We start from the raw sequence: 20,046 nt of genomic DNA, 5'->3' as shown, positions 1-20,046 counted from the left end.
TTGGAGTCCGTGGAGGATTTCTCTGCCATCCCTATGTGGGCCCCCAACTGGGTCCGGGAGTCCATTGCCCCGCCCAGCCTGCAACCCCCACGCTGCTCCAGCCAAGTTGCTGTCCCTGCTCACCCCCCACTCATGCTCACTTGCACCTTCCGAGACTTACCGCATAATGCCTGTAATATTGCACCTATTAAGCTTTCCCAGTCCCCAAACTACACATATTTAAATATGCACCTTTTCCAAACTCCCTCATTTGCGCAGAAAAAAAAAGCTGGGAAAATGGCAGACGCTCACTGGACAGGATCACAGTAAGTCTGGGAGGGCCCAAGTGGGCCCAAGCAGGGGGCGAGTGTGGGTCCAGGGGAGTGAGTGGGGGAAATGCTTCAGCAAGCACCCAGAGCAGGGATGTTGTGAGTGCAGTTTGGGGTTCGGGAATTTGTCGAGCAATCCCAGCCTGCGACCCCCAAACTGTGCCCGCCGAGTTGCTGTCCTTGTTCGCCCCCTGCTCTTCCCCACTCACGCTCCAAAGTACTCACTATGAACCTGTTAGGAGAGCGCCGCCATTTTCGCACCTTTGCTTTCTAGGGTAAACAGGAAGTTTAAAAAATGCGCATATTCAAATATGTGCAGTTTGGAGCTGGGAAAGCTAAATAAGTGCAATGTTAGAGGCATAATCCCTCTAATATTGCACTTATTTTGCTTTCCCAGCTCCAAACTGCGCATATTTGAATATGCGCATTTTTTAAACTTCCTGTTTACCCTAGAAAGCAAAGGTGCGAAAACGGCAGCGCTCACTGAACAGGTTTGTGATGAGTGCTGGGGAATTCACCAAACTCGTGGGTGGCTCCAGCACAGGTTCGGGGGTGGGGGGGGGAAGCGAGCAGGGACGCTGCTTTGGTGAGTGCCCAGAGAACTGAACTAGGGTGAGTTTGTACATCCCTAGCCCAGAGAACCCAAGCTGGGGTGTGCTCACACATCCTTACTTATAAGAAGCTACCTTATCTGCAAAATCAACTTTGGGCTTCCTGCCAGGGGTTACAGAATTAAAGCCAGCCCTGAATTAATACCAGCACTAGGGCATTTATGGGTGATCAGACTTTTGAGATAAACTCCTAGCTACAAAAAGCAGAATTGTTACACTGCATCTTTCACTAAATGCTAGTGCAACAGATTCTACAATGGATTGCACAAGGATGAAACAGCTTGTGCAACAGAAGGTTTTCACAGAGCCCTGCTAGTGCCATTTGAGTTCGCAGAATGACACCATTGCAGAATGACACCATTACTCCCAATTGAGAACATTCTCCTCCAGAAATGATCCTGTTATCATTTAGTGGTTCCATTTTTTTTTTTTAAATCCAAAGTTAAAAATAGGGATAAATACGTACAGATTAAAACCCAGCTCCCAAAAAGGAATATATTCCAAACAATGACTTAAACATTTTGGGGTGATAGCACCCAATATCAGAATTCATACAGCCTCCTTTCCCAGGAATTACTTTTAGAACGCTTCCTTCATCTTCACTATAGCTATGTGCTCTATACTGCACCCCCCCCCAATAGGCAACAATCCTAATTACGTTGAGAAAGAAAGAAACGTCCTACAATTCTCAGCATTCCCCAGCCAGCCATGTTGGGAGTTTTAGGACTTTTTCTGTCAAAAAATGTACAGGATTGTGCCCTTAATATCTTTGCACATCTAAAGACAAGCCAGGACTAACATATCAGAGGGGTAAAAATGGACAGAAATGTAGTGTAACCTTCAGCAAAGCCATTATGTCCATAAAAAGGATTTTGAAACACTGGCATTTTCTGGAAGATATATCTATTTTACAAGAGCATACCAGTGTTTGCATATAAAAGGACCAATAATATCCAAGTTAGACTGGTACATGGTGACATCCACTTGGAACATAGTAGGGGCAAAACATCTAACATTCTGCCAAACGGTGGTTGACCCCACAGGTCAGCATCCTTGTAGATACTGCACATGCTGCAAATATACATTTTAGATAATGTCTTCTGCAGATCCCAATAACCAAAAAGAATATTCTTTATGAGATTTCATAACCTGTGCTAGTCCTGGCATGCTGTTTGTTGCAAAACATAAGGAACAATCCTTACGTAGCCTATCACACTGCAAAAAAAGTGTGACTGTTCCTTAAAAGCCACCATTTGAGTTCCCTTAGTTTTGCCATGATAGGCTACATAAATACTTACGTAGCCTACCACGGCTTCCGCAGGGATGCAAATGGTGTCCCTGCGTTAGCCGTGACAGGCTACTTAAGTATTTATGTAGCCTATCACGGCTATGTGGAAGAAGCGAATGGCAGACGGCAGCAGGTAGGTGCTCCATTCCGGGCCCATTTCATGGGGTGGGGGGGCGGGGGGCTTCGTTCCACCATGGATTTCGGGGGGCCGAATGCACTGGCATTCGGCCTCACTGAAATCTGTGGTGGAATTCTCTGACATCCCTAGGAGGAATTGCCTCATCACACCTTCCTCATGATGGCTGTAACTGAAGTTGAGGCTGCCACAGGCGGCCACAGAGATTACTGTACAATGACAGACAGGACACTCATGAGCACTCCACAGCCACCTCATAAGTAAGGTAAGCACAAGAACCCCAGACCCAACCCATGAGAATTTTTCCGAAATTTCTCCTCCTTTGAGTTTCTTTTTGAAAGCAATTTCTTTTCTATCAAATTGAATGAAAATGGCCAAAAAAATAAAATGTGGGAGAAATTTTCAGCACAGCTCTACTGTGCACACTTCATCTTTATCTTTCTCTGAAGCCCTTGGAGCTCTTGAGATTCATCTCATGGGAGACAGAACACAAGTCATGTCATGTTTAGAGGAGATATTCTTAGCCTAGCTGTCCCAGTCTGAAAGGCTTGAAAAGTTCAATGTGAACTTCATGCCAGTCAGATGAAGATTAACCTGATCCACCTCCATGCTTGTCCTTACTGTCTTTGTCCCTTTGTCTGATGTGTCCCTGTCTTTCTTGGGAAGTAGCAAAACATATGGCTGTGAGAGGTGGACCATAAGGAAGGTTGAGCGAAGGAAGATAGATGCTTTTGTGTTGGAGGAAAATTCTGAGAGTGCCTTGGACTGCAAGAAGATCAAACCAGTCCTTACGCCAGGAAATAAAGCCAGACTGCTCACTTGAAGGAGTGATATTAAAGGCAAAACCGAAGTACTTTGGCCACATAATGAGAAGACAGGATACCCTGGAGAAGATGCTGATGCTAGGGAAAGTGGAAGGCAAAAGGAAGAGGGGCCGACCAAGGGCAAGATGGATGGATGATATTCTGGAGGTGACAGAAACAACCTTGGGGAAGCTGGGGGCGATGGCCAACAGCAAGCTCTGGCATGGGCTGGTCCATGAAGTTACGAAGAGTCGGAGCGACTGAAGGAATAAACAACAACAAGCAAAACATAATAGTTTTCAATCCAATCTTGAAAGGCTTGAAACAAGGCGTTGCCTATCTTGTCCTTTTTTGTTGTTTAGATTACAGGCATCAGCAAACAATCCATGGGTACAGCATTGGTCAGCATGAAGGTGGCATCACCACCAGCATTACACTGGAACAAGTTAGGGTCCAGGTGTCCCTGGTCATAAGTTGTGTCTTCATAGTCAACGGTGATGGGCTGGCCTCGTTTTAAGCAGAGCTACATTCAGGTTAGCTTGTGCCTCAGTCATCATATTTGCTGATGCAGTGGCAACAGCTAGCAGTTGAAAAAGGCATCCATAGGAATTATCTTATTCACAGTCAGGTTTGGGTGATGTTGAGGCAGTGACTGTTTTCATGAAGCAGCAGAACAAAAACGTTCTTAACAACATGTGCCATCAACAAAAGCCAAAGTTAAAGTTAAGGAAAACATATACTTCAAAACCAAATCATTTAATACAAATGTAAGAATGGCATACATATGAATATGAAAAAATTAAATGCAGAATATATATATATATATATATATATATATAACCTACAAGCTGTAATATAATTGGCCAAATGTGTTTCAGCACCAGTCTTTGTTGGTTGGCTACAGAAACACTTGGCCTAAACTCTAGTGACTGTATTTTTGATTGGAGGGCTGAATCCATCCATCCATGCAAATTTATTTATTTATTTATTTATTTATTTCTATTGTAAACTACCAATAAAACAAAACGAAGACAAAAGATAACAAAAAAGATAAAAAGCAAAAAAATAAATGTCAACATATAAATTTGAATATATTAATTTCAATTTATGCGTATGAAGGTTGTGTGTCTGTGTGTGTCTATGTCTGTGTGTATGAAAATACAGGTTTCTAAGAAGTATACATAAACTTCACCAAAAGCAGACCAAATAGCCATATAAGTGTCCATTCGCAAGTGGTGAATGGACAGTATATAGTCACAACAAGTGGCTTCCATGAATGTTTAACTCCTACTAACATTTTTGATGATCATATTATTATAAAATAGAATGATCATTAACAGTGTTAGCAGGTGCTAAACAACGCAATTGAACAATGCATAAAATATCTTTCTCCTCCACTTCCCTGAAACAGTTTCAAGGCCATTTTATAGGTATACATTTTTGTTAAATTTGGCTTTTGTTGAAGGGACTGTTTTTATGGCAGAAATTGTTTGTAGACCCAAATGGTCACCATTAGATACAATGAATGAGTCAAGACTGGCTGAATGGGACCTCTTGACTTAATGCTGCTTTCTAGAATAGGGAACTTTGCCCTGTAACCCTCTATTAAAAACAAAAACAAAACACAACACTGAAAGTTTTTGTTTGTCCACTAGGACACAAAGTCTCCCACTGACTTATTTAGAATTCCTTAAAAAAGAAAGAAATTTTTTTAATTTAATTTTATTTGCCCAGGTATTTAGTCATCATCAAAATTGACTTCAGATACTCAGAGCATATATGAAACTTCCATTTAACAAACAGTTGAATCAGAGTTAGACCCCAGATTTTTGGGAGCTGATGCAAGTCCATACCGATGTAAGGATCAAAACCCAACCATATACATGCCAGGTAAGCCTAATGGCTTTTATCACCTAGCACAAAAATGGCTATACCTATATTTCTGAAATTTGGCCAGCATTATCCTCCCATAAGGAACTACTATTTCTGTGAACATCATTCAGGTTAGAAATAGAGGAGAATAGCAAGAGCCATTTGTTTATTTTTAATTAGAGTCAGTAGGAGGAAGGAAATTTGGATTTCCACATTCAGATACAGACCTATGTTGATGCAGCCAGGCTCTGATTTGTTTCAAGGCCAATCAGGCCGTTTTCTGAATTAGGAATGGACAGGCGCCCCCCTGTCTGAGTTCTCCAGGTGCCTGGCCAGCCCCTTCCCCTGCTCTGCATCCCTGGACCCATGCTTGAGCCCCATGCCCACTTGCCAAGCTGCTCAAACTTACCCAGGCCCCGTCCACCTCCGCCACAATACTGTACCCATAGACTTATACACAAAGTGGCACCCTGAATCTTCTTATATGTGTGATTCATGGTGCCATTTTGTATATAAGTCTATGCACCTCCTCCTCCAAGTCATTCATAAAAATGTTGAAGAGCACTGGGCCCAGGACTGAGCCCTGTGGTACCCCGGTCATTACCTCTCCCCAGTTTGAGAAGATAGCATTCTCAAACTGGGGAGAGGTATAACAAATGTAATGCTGAAAACAAACACATAAACTAAGGAGGAAATCCTATGGTGCCTAGACAACTTCTGGGAGGCTACAGGATTTTTGGGATTCCTGGATCCAAGGCTGGAGACCACACTTTGACCTCAGAGGTCAAAGTCAGAGAGGTCAGAGAGGAGAGGGGAGCTCAGTCCCAGAGGTCTGAGCTCCCCTCTCCTCTCCTCTCCTCTCCTCTCCCCCTTGCAGCCGGCACAGACAGAACTTCACTGGCTGCCTCTCTGGATTTGAGGGAAAGGGGGTGGGGCTGTGGTTGTGGGGGGAGGCTGAGGAGACTGGGGGCATCAGCTTATGGACAATCCTCCAGTCACCCCAGCCTCTTTCCCTCCCTCTCCACAGCACCCCAACTAGACCTAAGTCAAAATAGCTCATCTAGTAAAAATTCAGGGCAGGCAATGATCACCTCTGTACTCCCCCCCCCCCAATCTGCATATATTGCTCATAAGCCTCCAAGTTTGGGGGTTACAGGCATCGAAGGTGCAACCCATACGATCATGCCCAGAATCACTTTTATAAATGAATGTATAAGACACTGGTGCTCCAAATGTCAAAAAACAATTTTTTAAAAATCAAAACTTGCTTAAAATCTGTAAAGCTGTCAAATCATACTTGGAACTCTGTGGGCAGAATCCAAATATATTTATTTATTACATTTATATCCTGCCTTTTTTCCTCTTTAAGGAACCCAAGGTGGCATACATAACCCTCCTCCTCTCCATTTTAGCCTCACAACAACAACCCTGTGGGGTAGGCTGGGCTGAGAGTCCTTGCATGAGCTGGGCTGGCCACCACTTATGAACCACATGTGGCCAGCCCTACTAATCCCCCGCAACCACTGAAAATGTGATCCTATGCATGTTTAGACATAAAAAAAGATATACAGCTCCCAGCATTCCCCAGCCAGCCATGCTGGCTAGGGACTACTGGGAGTTTTTAGGACATTTTCTATCTAAACATGCACAGGACTGTGTCCTTCATATCTTTTGAGATCTAAAGATAAGCAAGGACTAACACATCAGAGGAGTAAAAATGGCAAGTATGCAGTTGAACCTTCAACAAAGCCACTATGTCCATAAAAATAAGGATTTTGAAACACTGGAATATTCTGGAAGGTATTTCTATTTTACAAGAGAATACCAATGTTTGCATATAAAAGGACTAATAATATTAAGAATATACTGGTACATAGTGACATGAGCCTGGAATGTAGTAGGGGCAGAACATCTAACGTTCTGCTGAGTGGTGGTTGACCCCACAAATCAAAATCCTTGTGGACACTGTGCATGCTGTAAATAAATATTTAAGATAATGTCTTCTGTTGATCCCAATAACCAATGGGAGTATGGCTTATGAGACTTGTTTTATGTTGGAATGAATACAGGTAGTGCAGACACCAACAGGGTTCAATGATGGTGTTCATTATATACCTTTTTGGAGTTAGATTCTAATGGATACATATTTACCCTAGCTTTTACTTTAGGATCTTTTTGATGAAAGCACAGAGTGGTAACAGAATCATTTTAGGGGGGAAACCAGTATCTCTTCAACAGCTGAGACTGATGCGAGTGCTTTGCTTAGTAAGGAACAGCTGTGAATAAATCTTCCTTATGTTTTATATTTTGAATGGTTTTATGACACTTGGTACATTAGTGTCTGTCATATGGGGTGTCCCTTCCACCAGGGGGACATGCCCTTTTCTCCCATTCCTATCCCAAATGAATGATGTGACCACTTAAATACAGCAGCTATAGATTTCATTAACCCTTATGCAGCATAGGATCATTGAAGTCAGACTCACTTCTTTGGGTTGGGACTGATGTAGGTAGATGTAGGATAGCGATACTGGTGACTGGCAGGTCCAGGGGTGAGTGAGCCAGGGCAGGGGCTTGGCAGGCACCTGGAGGACCTGGGGGTGTGTGCCCATCCATCCATCCATCCATCCATCCCTGAAGATGGTTCGTGGGAGGATGCTGTTGATGTGCATGGACTAGCCACGGTAAGACAATTCCACAATCATTATCCAAAGAACCAGGCCCATGGGGGGGGGGTCCACAGAGAGCAGGATGGTGTCATCGCCCAGGAGTCCAGCAGTGTCATAGACTCTGAGGCCCAAGATCCAGTGGTGCCAACAAACTTGGGTCTGAGCACCACTGCAGAACTGCCCAAGGCCCCCCAAGCCTGAGGTTCTAGAAACCCTAAGCCCAGCCCCAACACTCTCCCAGCATCCTTTGCTATAAGAGACCTCCATTCCAGGGAGCCAATATGTCAATACCGGAGCTCTTGGAGAGTCAGAGGAAGGCTAGGCTACAAGCCAGAGGCCTGTCCCATGAAGGCTTCCATTCCGTAGGAAAGGATGGCATCTAGGGATACACCTGCTTTGCATGCACAAGGTCCCATGTTCGATCCCCGGTATCTCCAGGTAGGGGTGGAAAAATTCTTAGACTAAGACCAGAATAGGGGATGCGCCTGATCCTGTCTGATCTCGGAAGCTAAATAGAGTCAGCCCTGGTTAGTACTTGGTTGGGAGACCGCCTGGGAATCAGGCTTCCTGTGTTGAGCAGGGGGTTGGACTTGATGGTCTTGCAGGCCCCTTCCAAGTTCCAACCCTATGAGTCTATGATTCTATGATCTAGACGTGCCTTTTACTTTGGGGCCGGTGTGAGTGGAGGTCCTTTTGATTAGACGACACAGTCGCTCGCCACCTCACAGTCTTCCATGGTTTCCACCCAGAAAATGAGAATTTCCAAGGTGTAGTTTTCCTCTGAATTTTTCAGCTGCTGCAGCTTCACAGAGGTGACAGCACAGTTTGTGGTGGGCATGGAGTGGGCAGGGAGTGACAGCGTGACACCTTTTTCCTCCTCCCCTCTCTCTCTTCCCAAGCACTTCCCATCCTGCCCGCAGTTGCAATGGGAGAGAGGATGGGAGAGGGAAGTGGCACATTGTGCCACAGCCTCTGAGAGCAACTGTGCCCCTCTCTGCCAGGGCTCTGCTTGGCAGAGAGGGACACAGCTGTGATGGGAGAGGGAAGTGGAGCTTCGTGCTGCAGCCGCTGAGAGTAGGGATGGCGGAGAATTCCGCCACGGATTTCAGTGAGGCCGAATGCACTGGCATTCAGCCCCCCGAAAACCATGGTAGAACAGCCTGCCATCCCCGGCATCCCCACGGATTCCCCCGGGACGAAGCTTACCTGGGGAGGATGTTCCGGACAGTGGCAGCTCCAGCGGCGGCTTCGGCGGCGGCTGGTCTTCCGACTGGCTGCCGCCGCCGCCATTTGCTATCTGGTCTGTTTATTTACATTGACGTGATAGGCTACATAAAGACTTAGCCTATCACATCTGATCTGGGTAGGTAAAAAAAAAAAAAAAAAAGCGTACGCAAATGGTGGCAGCTACGGCTGCCGCCACTTGCATTCCTTATTTTTCGCTGTCTTAGTCTACGTAGATATTTACGTAGACTATTACATTGAAAAGAAAGGGGAACACAAATAGCGCCCACTACGCTATTTGCGTTCCCCTTTCTTTTCGCTGTAATAGTCTACAGAAATATATATGTAGACTAAGATGGCGAAAAATAAGGAACGCAAATGGCGGCGGCCATAGCCGCCGCCATTTGCATACGCTTTTTTTTTTAACCTACCCAGACATAAATACTTACGTAGCCTATCACGGCTAAATACAGGGATGCAAATGGTGGCGGGTATGGCAGCCGTCATTTGCGTCCCTGCAGGCTGCCCAGTGGCTGGATGTCCGGCTGTGGGAGGCTGGAGCCGGCTTGCGGCTCCGCAGCTTGGCCGCGGAGCGGAGTCGGCCGGGCAGGATTCCGGGGAGGAGGGACGGAGCGCCTCCCCCCCGTTGAGGATTCCGGGGGGGGGGATGGAGCGCCTCCCCCCCCAGCAGAAACAAAATGGAACGGAAGATAAGTGTTCTATCCATCCCTAGCCAAGAGCAACTGCATCCCTCTCTGCCTGGGATCTGCTCGGCAGAGAGGGACGCAGATGTGATGGGAAAGGGAAGCAGAGCTTCATGCCACCACCAAGAGCAACTGTGCCCCTCTCTGCCAGGGCTTTGCTTGGCAGAGAGGGATGCAGCTGCAATGGGAGAGGGAAGCAGCACTTTGTGCCTCCGCTGCCACGAGCAGCATCCCTCTGTGCCATGGCTCCTTCATCTTTCTGCCTGGGACTGAGCTTTCTTTCCTTTCCTTTTTTTAATCACCCAGTAGCTGAAGATCTCTGGATTAGGGATGGTGGAGAATTCTGCCACAGATTTCAGTGAGGCCGAATGCACTGGCATTCGGCCCCCTGGAATCTGTGGTGGAACGGCCTCCCCCCCGCCCCCCGAGGAATCCCCCCCAGTATGACGCTTACCTGGGGCAGATGTTCCAGCGGCGGCGGCTCCGGCGGTGGCTCCGGCAGTGGCTCCGGCGGCAGCGGCAGCTGGTCTCTCGGCCGGCTGCTGCAGACTCAAATGGTGGCCGCTGTAGTGGCCACCATTTGCATCTGGCCAGGCTGCCATAATAGGCTACGTAAGTATTTACATAGCCTATCATGGCAAAGGCAGCCACGCAAATGGCGGCCACCACACCGTTTGCATAGCTGCCTTTGCTGTGATAGGCTACGTAAATACTTACATAGCCTATCACGGCAAGCTAAAAAAAAAAAAAACATCGTATGCAAATGGTGGCAACTATGGCGGCTGCCATTTGCGTTCCCTTTTTTTATGTTTTAGCCTACGTAAATATTTACGTAAGCTATTAAGGTGAAAAAAAGGGGAATGCAAATAGCGTAGTGGGCGCTATTTGCGTTCCCCTTTTTTTCGCCGTAACAGCTTACGTAAATATTTACGTAGGCTAAAACAGCGAAAAAAAGGGAACACAAATGGCAGCCGCCGTAGCCACCGCCATTTGTGTACGCTGTTTTTTTTCCTCTGGAAGGTTGCCCAGCGGCTAGGGATGCACGAAAGTCACTTACCTGGTCTCGCAGCTTGCTTCGCGGTGGGGGGGAGGCGCTTCACTGCTCCCCCTGAAGTTCAGGCCGGGGGGGGAGGCTTCCCGCCTCGCCCGGCCGAAATTCAGGCCGGGGAGGAGGCACCTCGCCTCACCCGGCCGCAAAATTAAAAGTTAAAAAAAACACACGCCCCCGTGATAGGCTACGTGACGATTAACGTAGCCTATCACGGCTAGATCTGCAAAGTCAGCCATGATAGGCTACGTAAATCGTCACGTAGCCTATCACGGGTGACTTTAAAAAAAAAAAGCACGTACGCAAATGGCGGCCCCCATAGGGAGCCGCCATTTGCGTTCCTTATTTGGTCGCTGTAGTCTACGTAAATCTTTACGTAGACTACGGCGAAAATAAGGGCAACGCAAATAGCGTTGCCCTTATTTTTGCCGTAGTCTACGTAATCATTAGATCGGCAAAAAAATGTAGTCTACGTAATCATTAGATCGGCAAAAAAGATCGGCTGCCGCCCCTGCCCCTGACGAAGACCCGACAAACCGCCGCCGGGACCCGCCGCCAGGAGGGACATTCGGCAAAGGTAAGTCCCGTCCCGGGGGTGTGTGTGGGGGGCGGGGGGTTTGGAGAATTTCTCCCTGAAACTTGTTCGGGGGGCTGAACACGTTGGCGCTCGGCCCCCCGAAGTTTCGGGGAGAAATTCTCCGCCAACCCTACGCAAATGGCGGCCCCTATAGGGAGCCGCCATTCGTGTTCCTTATTTGGTCCCTGTAGTCTACGTAAAGATTTACGTAGACTACGGCGAAAATAAGGGCAACGCTATTTGCGTTGTCCTTATTTTCGCCGTAGTCTACGTAAATCTTTACGTAGACTACAGGGACCAAATAAGGAACGCAAATGGCGGCTCCCTATGGGGGCCGCCATTAGCCGTACGCGCTTTTTTTTTTTTTTAAAGTCACCCCTGATAGGCTACGTGATGATTAACGTAGCCTATCACGGCTGACTTTGCAAATCTAGCCGTGATAGGCTACGTTAATCGTTACGTAGCCTATCACAGGGGCTTTTTTTTTTTTTTTTTTACTTTTCTTGTAATGGCAGCAGCGGCAGCCGGTCGAAAGACCGGCTGCTGCCCCCGCCCCTGACGAAGACCTGCCGAACCGCCGCCGGGACCCGCCGCCGGGAGGGACATTCGTGAAAGGTAAGTCCCATCCCGGGGTGGGCGGGGGGCGGGGGGCGGAGAATTTCTCCCTAAACAACCTTCGGAGGACTGAATGCGTTGGCACTCGGCCCCCCGAAGTTTCGGGGAGAAATCCTCCCCCATCCCTACCAGTGGCTGGATGTCCGGCTGCGGGTGGGTGGCCCCGGCCGGTGGCTCTGTGGAATATCCGTGGAGCGGAGCCGGCCAGATTAGGATTTTGGGGGGAAGTGCGGAGCGCCTCCCCCCCACTGCGAATCACCCGGTCGAAAAGGTAAATGACTTTCGTACATCCCTACTCTGGATGGTTTATAACAATTTGTTCCTTGAATGTTAGGCATAAGACCTCGATATCCAAAGAGAGTGGGATGTGGCAAGAGATTTAACAGCTTTTGCGGAATGTCTTTTTAAACTAAGGAAGCATTTGAAAGTCTTTCATATCAGATTGACCCTGTAGTGATGAATTTACAGGTGATTGAAGATAATCACTTTAAACTTGTGTATGTGTGGTGTGGGAGACCTGTGGGTTAACCTTTCTGAAAAGTATTGGCACTATGTCTTTAGAAAGGGAATCACTAAGTCAATACATGCTGCTTTGAGAGAACATGACCATAAGATTTTTTAGGTATGGCATTGCCCTCCCGTAAGTATGGAAAGTTGTGGAGGGGGGCATTTTGTGAGGAAGAGCAAGCCATTAAAAACAAGGACAACACACATCTGGGGAGAATGTAAGATTATCCAGAAATGTTGGGAGGACATCATTAAAACAGTTTAGAACTCTGAGAAAATACAGGAGCAAAAAGATGTCCAAAATGATACTATGTACAGCTTGTCTAGCTAACTCACAGCAAGTGGGCAAACACCTGCATCATTTGGGGAATCTTTTCATAGTGCAGTCCTGTGCATGTCTATTCAGAAGTAAGTCCCATTGAGGTCAATGGGACTTATTCCCAGGTCAGCATGCATTGGATCGGAGCCGACAACGCCTTTCCTTTTAAATTGGCAAAGACAAGTTTGGATGGTGGCTCTTGGGGCCAAGCTTGTTGTTGTTGTTTCATTGTTAAGTCCTGTCCGACTCTTTGTGACCCCAAGGACCATAGCACACCAGGCCTTCCTGTAATGCGCGCTCTCCTGGAGTGTGCTCAAGTCAAGTCCATATTCATTGCATCAGTGATGCTATCTAGCCATCTCATCCTCTGCCGTCCCCTTCTCCTTTTGCCTTCAATCTTTCCCAGCATCAGGGTCTTTTCCAGGGAGTTTTCTCTTTGCATTAGGTGGCCAGAATATTTGAGCTTCAGCTTCAGTATCTGTCCTTCCAATGAGCACTCGGGGTTGATTTCCTTTAGGATGGACTGACTTGACCTCCTTGCAGTCTAGGGGACTCGTAAGAGTCTTCTCCAGCACCACAGTTTGAAGGCATCAATTCTTCGGCGCTCAGCCTTCCTTATAGTCCAGCTCTCACAGCCATACATTACTACTGGGAAAACCATAGCTTTGATTAGACGGACCTTTGTCGGCAAGGTGATGTCTCTGCTTCTTACTATACTGTCTAGGTTTGCCATAGCTTTCCTCCCAAGGAGCAAGCATCTTTTAATTTCATGGCTACAGTCACCTTCTGTGGTGATCTTGGAGCCCAAGAAAGTAAAATCTGTCACAGCTTCCATTTCTTCCCCTTCTATATGCCAGGAAGTGATGTGGCCAGATGCCATAATCTTCGTTTTTTTGATGTTGAGTTTCAAACCAGCTTTTGCACTCTCCTCTTTCACCCTCAACAAGAGGCTCTTGAGATCCTCTTCGCTTTCTGCCATTAGGGTGGTATCATCTGCATATTGGAGGTTGTTGATAATTCTCCCAGCAATCTTAATTCCGACTTGTGATTCATCCAACCCGGCGTTTCTCATGATGTACTCTGCATATAAGTTAAATAAGCAGGGCGACAATATGTAGCCTTGTCGTACTCCTTTCCCAATTTTGAACCAGTCGGTTCTTCCATGTCTGGTTCTTACTGTTGCTTCTTGACTAGGGGTGGACGAAAGTCACTTACCTGTCGTCGAAGCTTGTTCGCGGTGGGGGGGAGGTGCCCCGGCCGAAATTCAGGCCGGGGGGAGGCTTCCCGCCTCGCCACGGCCACGAACTCGAAAGGTTTTTTTTTTTTTAAAGTCACCCGTGATAGGCTACGTGACGATTTACGTAGCCTATCACGGCTGACTTTGCAAATCTAGCCGTGATAGGCTACGTTAATCATCACGTAGCCTATCATGGGGGCGTTTTTTTTTTCTTTTATTGGAATGGCGGTGGCGGCAGCCGGTCAAAAGACCGGCTGCCGCTTCCGCCCCACACGAACACCCACCGAACTGCCAGCCGGACCCGCCGCCGGGAGGGACATTCGGCAAAGGTAAAAGTGGCCACTGTTGAGTGTTCCAAGTTTGTTGGCATATTGAGTGCAGCACTTTAACAGCATCATCTTTTAGGATTTTAAATAGCTCAGCTGGGATACTGTCTTCTCCACTAGCTTTTTTGTTAGTAATGCTTCCTAATTCAATATGCTGCATTCAATATGCCAACAAATCTGGAACACTCAACAATGGCCGCAAGACTGGAAAAGGTCAGTTTACATTCCAATTCCAAAGAAGGGCAATGCCAAAGAGTGTTCAAACTACCGCACAATTGCGCTCATTTCACATGCCAGCAAGGTGATGCTCAAAATCCTACAAGCTAGGCTTCAGCAGTATGCGAACCGAGAACTACCGGAAGTACAAGCTGGGTTTCGAAGAGGCAGAGGAACTAGAGATCAAATCGCCAACGTTCGCTGGATCATGGAGAAAGCAAGAGAATTCCAGAAAAATGTCTATTTCTGCTTCATTGACTACGCTAAAGCCTTTGATTGTGTGGATCACAACAAACACTGGCAAATTCTGAAAGTGATGGGAGTACGAGACCACCTTACCTGTCTCCTGAGAAACCTGTACAAGGGTCAAGAAGCAACAGTAAGCACCAGACATGGAACAACCGAGTGGTTCAAAATTGGGAAAGGAGTACGACAAGGCTGCATATTGTCACTCTGCTTATTTAACTTATATACAGAGTACATCATGAGAAACGCTGGGTTGGATGAATCACAGGTCGGAATTAAGATTGCCGGGAGAATTATCAACAACCTCCGATATGCAGACGATACCACCCTAATGGCAGAAAGCGAAGAGGATCTCAAGAGCCTCTTGTTGAGGGTGAAAGAGGAGAGTGCAAAAGCTGGTTTGAAACTCAACATTAAAAAAACGAAGATCATGGCATCTGGCCCCATCACTTCCTGGCATATAGAAGGGGAAGAAATGGAAGCAGTGAGTGACAGGTTTTACTTTCTTGGGCTCCAAGATCACCGCAGACGGTGACTGTAGCCATGAAATTAAAAGACGCTTGCTCCTTGGGAGGAAAGCTATGGCAAACCTAGACAGCATAGTAAGAAGCAGAGACATCATCTTGCCGGCAAAGGTCCATCTAATCAAAGCTATGGTTTTCCCAGTAGTAATGTATGGCTGTGAGAGCTGGACTGTAAGGAAGACTGAGCACCGAAGAATTGATGCTTTCGAACTGTGGTGCTGGAGAAGACTCTTACGAGTCCCCTGGACTGCAAGGAGGTCAAATCTGTCCATCCTAAAAGAAATCAACCCTGAGTGCTCATTGGAAGGACAGATAATGAAGCTGAAGCTCCAATATTTTGGCCACCTAATGTGACGAGAAAACTCTCTGGAAAAGACCCTGATGCTGGGAAAGACTGAAGGCAAAAGGAGAAGGGGACGACAGAGGATGAGATGGCTAGATAGCATCACCGATGCAATGAATATGAACTTGAGCACACTCCGGGAGAGAGCGCAGGACAGGAAGGCCTGGCGTGCTATGGTTCATGGGGTCACGAAGAGTTGGACACGACTGAATGACTGAACAACAACAATGCTTCCTAAGGCCCACTTGACTTCACTCTCGAGGATGCCCGGCTCAAGTTCAGTGACTGCACTATCATGGCAATCAGGGACATTCAGATTTTTCCTGTATAGTTCTTCTATGTATTCTTTCCACCTCTTCCTAATCTCATCTGCTTCTGTTAGGCCCCTGCCTTCTTTGTCCTTTATCATGCCCGTCTTTGCACAAAATGTTCCCTTGAGATCTCTGATTTTCTTGAAAAGATCTTTAGTCTTTCCCATTCTATTCTTTTCCTCGATTTCTTTGCATTGTTCATTTAAGAAGGCCTTCTTGTCTCTCCTTGCTATTCTCTGGAACTCTGCATTCAGTTGGATATATCTTCCCCTTTCTCCCTTGCTTTTCACTTCCCTTCTTTCCTCAGCTACTTGTAAAGCCTCCTCAGACAGCCACTTTGCTTTCTTGCATTTCTTTTTCTTTGAGATGGATTGAGTTGCTGCCTCCTGAACATCGTTATGAACCTCTGTCCATAGTTCCTCAGGCACTCTGTCTATCAGGTCTAATCCGTGAAATCTATTCCTCACCTCCACTGTATATTCATAAGGGATATGATTGTGGTCATACCTGAATGGTTTAGTGGTTTTTCCCACGTTCTTCAATTTAAGCTGAAATTTTGCAAGAAGCAGCTCATGATCTGAGCCACAGTCAGCTCCAGGCTTGTTTTTACTGACTGTATAGAGCTTCTCCATCTTTGGCTGCAAAGGACATAATCAATCTGATTTCGATATTGACCATCTGGTGATGTCCATGTGTAGAGTCGCCTCTTCTGCTGTTGGAAAAGAGTGTTTGCTATGATCAGCGTGTTCTCTTGGCAAAACTCTATTAGCCTTTGTCCTGCTTCATTTTGTACACCAAGGCCATGCTTGCCTGTTATCCTGATTATTTCTTGTCTTCCTACTTTAGCATTCCAATCCCCTATGATGAAGAGGACATCTGTTTTTGGTGTTAGTTCTAGAAGGTGTTGTATGTCTTCATAGAACCGATCAACCTCAGCTTCTTCGGCATCAGTGGTTGGGGCATAGACTTGAATTACTGTGATGTTGAATGATTTGCCTTGGATTTGTACGAGATCATTCTATCGTTTTTGAGATTGTACCCCAGTACTGCTTTTCCCACCCTTTTATTGACTATGAGTGCTACTCCATTAGGGATTCTTGCCCACAGTAGTAGATATGATGGTCACCTCAATTAAATTCACCCACCCTTGTCCATTTTAGTTCGCTGATTCCCAAGATGTCAATGTTCAATCTTGCCATCTCATGTTTGACCACTTCCAGCTTGTGCTACAGATGTACTCCCATCATCCCAAGCCAGCAGCACAGCCAACTGAAGTCTGTGTGCTCATAGTTTCCCCTGGACCTTTAAACAATACTGGGATAGATGCACCAAGTCGACTGCTTTGGTCTACGGCATCTCCTTATGGAGCACCATATGATCATCTCCATTGGAAGCCTTTGCTTCTCACTTCTAAGTCTGCTAAGCTCCTTTGCTTTTCTTGACAAGGAGTCCTAACTTCCCATTAACCTTGATGGGGTCTGCACTGGCAATGATTCGCCAGGGAAGGGATCTTCAGGTCATGGTGGATAGCTCAGTAAAAATATTGGCCCAGTGTCTGGAGTTGCTGAGGACCACACTTGGGACCTTCTGGATGCAAAACATGTGCTCTTCTTCCACTCAACTTTCCTCCTGTGGTCAAGAGGAACTATGGCTTAATGGCAGAGCCCATGATTTGTATCTAGAACGTCTGAGGTTTGATTACTGGCCTCCCTAGGTAGGGCAGGAAAAACCCTGCCTGTAACCCTGGAAAGATGCTGCCGGTCAGTGTTGACAATACTGGGCTAGATAGACTAAGGGTCTGATTCAGTATAAGGCAGTGTCCTATGCTCCTAAAATGATGTATGGTGTGGACTGCAAGGAGGTCAAATCAGTCCATCCTACAGGAAATCAACCCTGACTGCTCCTTGGAGGGACAGATACTGAAGCTGAAGCTCAAATATTTTGGCCACCTAATGCGAAGAGAAAACTCCCTGGAAAAGACCCTAATGCTGGGAAAGACTGAAGGCCAAAGGAGAAGGGGACGGCAGAGGATGAGATGGCTAGATAGCATCACCGATGCAATGAATATGGACTTGAGCACGCTCCGGGAGAGAGCGCAGGACAGGAAGGCCTGGCGTGCTATGGTCCATGGGGTCACCAAGAGTCGGACACGACTGAACGACTGAACAACAACAACAACAAGTGTCCTATGCTCCTAAAATGATGTATGGTGTGGAGAAACTGAAGAGGGAGATGTTGTTCTACCCTCTGCATGCCCCCCTTTCATAATATGACAACCTGGCATGATCCCAATGTAGCAGAATGGTGGGTGAGTCAGGACAGACACAAGCAAGAAGTTCCTCACACACCATATAGTTAAAAAATGAAATTCAGTTGCATAAGATGTGGTGTTGGTTCCAACTTGGACAGCTTTAAAAGAGGATTACTCAAATTCCTGAAAGATATGATAATGCTATTAATGGCTACTAGTCTTGATGGGTATATATTGCCTACAGTATAAGAGACAATATTCCTCTGAATACCAGTTGCTCAAAGCACCATCCCTCTTAATATGCATTGGCCCAGTTTGCATGGTTAGTGAGGATTATTTGACATCTATAGCTTGTTTAATCACTATTGCATGCCTGCATGTCTGGAGCATGATTTCCTTAAGTACTAGGGCTGTACACGGACCCCCTGATCCACTTCAGATGCCACTTCAGATCCTCTGGAGCTACCCCAATCCACTTCTGGCCAATTCAGACCCCCTCCACCTCAACTAAGACTTGAATCAAAGCGAGATTTGGATATCCGGATAGCCCGTTTTTGGTGTTTCCCATTGACTTGCATGGGAAAACACAAAGGGTCATAACTTTTTTCAGTTTTGATGATACAGACATGAAGTTTGGGGAATTCTCCACCCCCATGGAGAGGAGGCCACCTGCCAAATTTCAGACAATTTGGCCTGGTGGTTTTTGTTCTAGGTGGAGTTAAAAAATGATGTTTTCCACAGAAACTCTCAAAGCAAAGTACTAAACTTATCCCTGTTTCCATGCACACATGTGACATCTTGCCCCTCCAGCCCCCCTAGAGCACCCCCCCAAAGAAGCACCTCCCACACATGCCCAAAGTCCAGCCAATTTGGTCCACTGGCTTGGGTGCTAGGCACAGGTGAAATTTATGTTTTTCCAGGAAAAATCCCAAAGCAAAGAGCTGAAACTTCTCCCCACTTCTGCCCCTGCCAACACACCGAAGATGACTCATATTGCACTGAATTGTTTTGACACACAATGGACTGTTATTGGAATAAGAAGTTAATTAATATAAATAGTATGTGTGTAGTGTTTTTTGGACATATCGTGTTGGAGGAACACCACACAAGCACATACAGACACAGACACAACCATGCAAGAGCAAAAGAAAAGTAGTATTTCCTAAGCAAATAAAGTTGTTTTTTTTTCATTGTTTTATATTTAATTTTCGTTTAGGGAAGGCAGGTAAAGTTCAAGAAATACAGGAGGATGGTGGAGGTAAGATAAGAGCCAAGAGTGAGCCAACCAGAAACCCCTTCTTTAGTTTCTGTTTTGGGAGGAACAGGACAGAAAAGAAACAGAAAGATCACCTCAGAATGTAGGCTGCTCTAGTGTGCCTTTATTTAAGAATTTAGAAAGCAAGAAAAAACTAAATGGTTGAATATTTCTTTGGGGCAGGGAGGGGAGGAGTCCAGAAGTCGTCAATGTTTGTTTTTAAAAATCAAAATAAGACTGGATTTTTAAAAAGCTAGAAAACACACAGTTGAAAGATGAAAAGGATATGGAATGGAATGGAACCGGAAGCTGTGAGGGTCTAATTAACAGGAAACTTTGCAGAGTCCCCAGGCGAACTCCTCATACAATGATGGAAAGGCTGGGGGGGGGGATGTAGCAACGAGTGAAGTAAAGCTATGTTTGTATGAAAAAAAAAATATTGAAAAGAGAGATGAATACACACAACAAAAAAGATGGAGGACAACAGAAATAGAAGGCAGGTGTGATGGGTGCCCAGGCAGAAAACAAACGCACCCAAAGGGGAAGCTTGTGCATGGAGCGAAGGACTGATCCCAGGAGAAACGTCGCTGTTTTGCTTTTAGAAATCTAGGAAACCTGGCTGATAGCAATCAAGAAAGAAGGACTACAAAGGGGAG

The sequence above is a fragment of the Heloderma suspectum genome, chromosome 5 (assembly GCF_057233095.1).
Source record: "Heloderma suspectum isolate Gila_16-S chromosome 5, 16-S_ref, whole genome shotgun sequence".
NCBI classification, from domain to species: Eukaryota; Metazoa; Chordata; class Lepidosauria; order Squamata; family Helodermatidae; genus Heloderma; species Heloderma suspectum.
Note: the sequence above shows the minus strand (reverse complement) of the source record.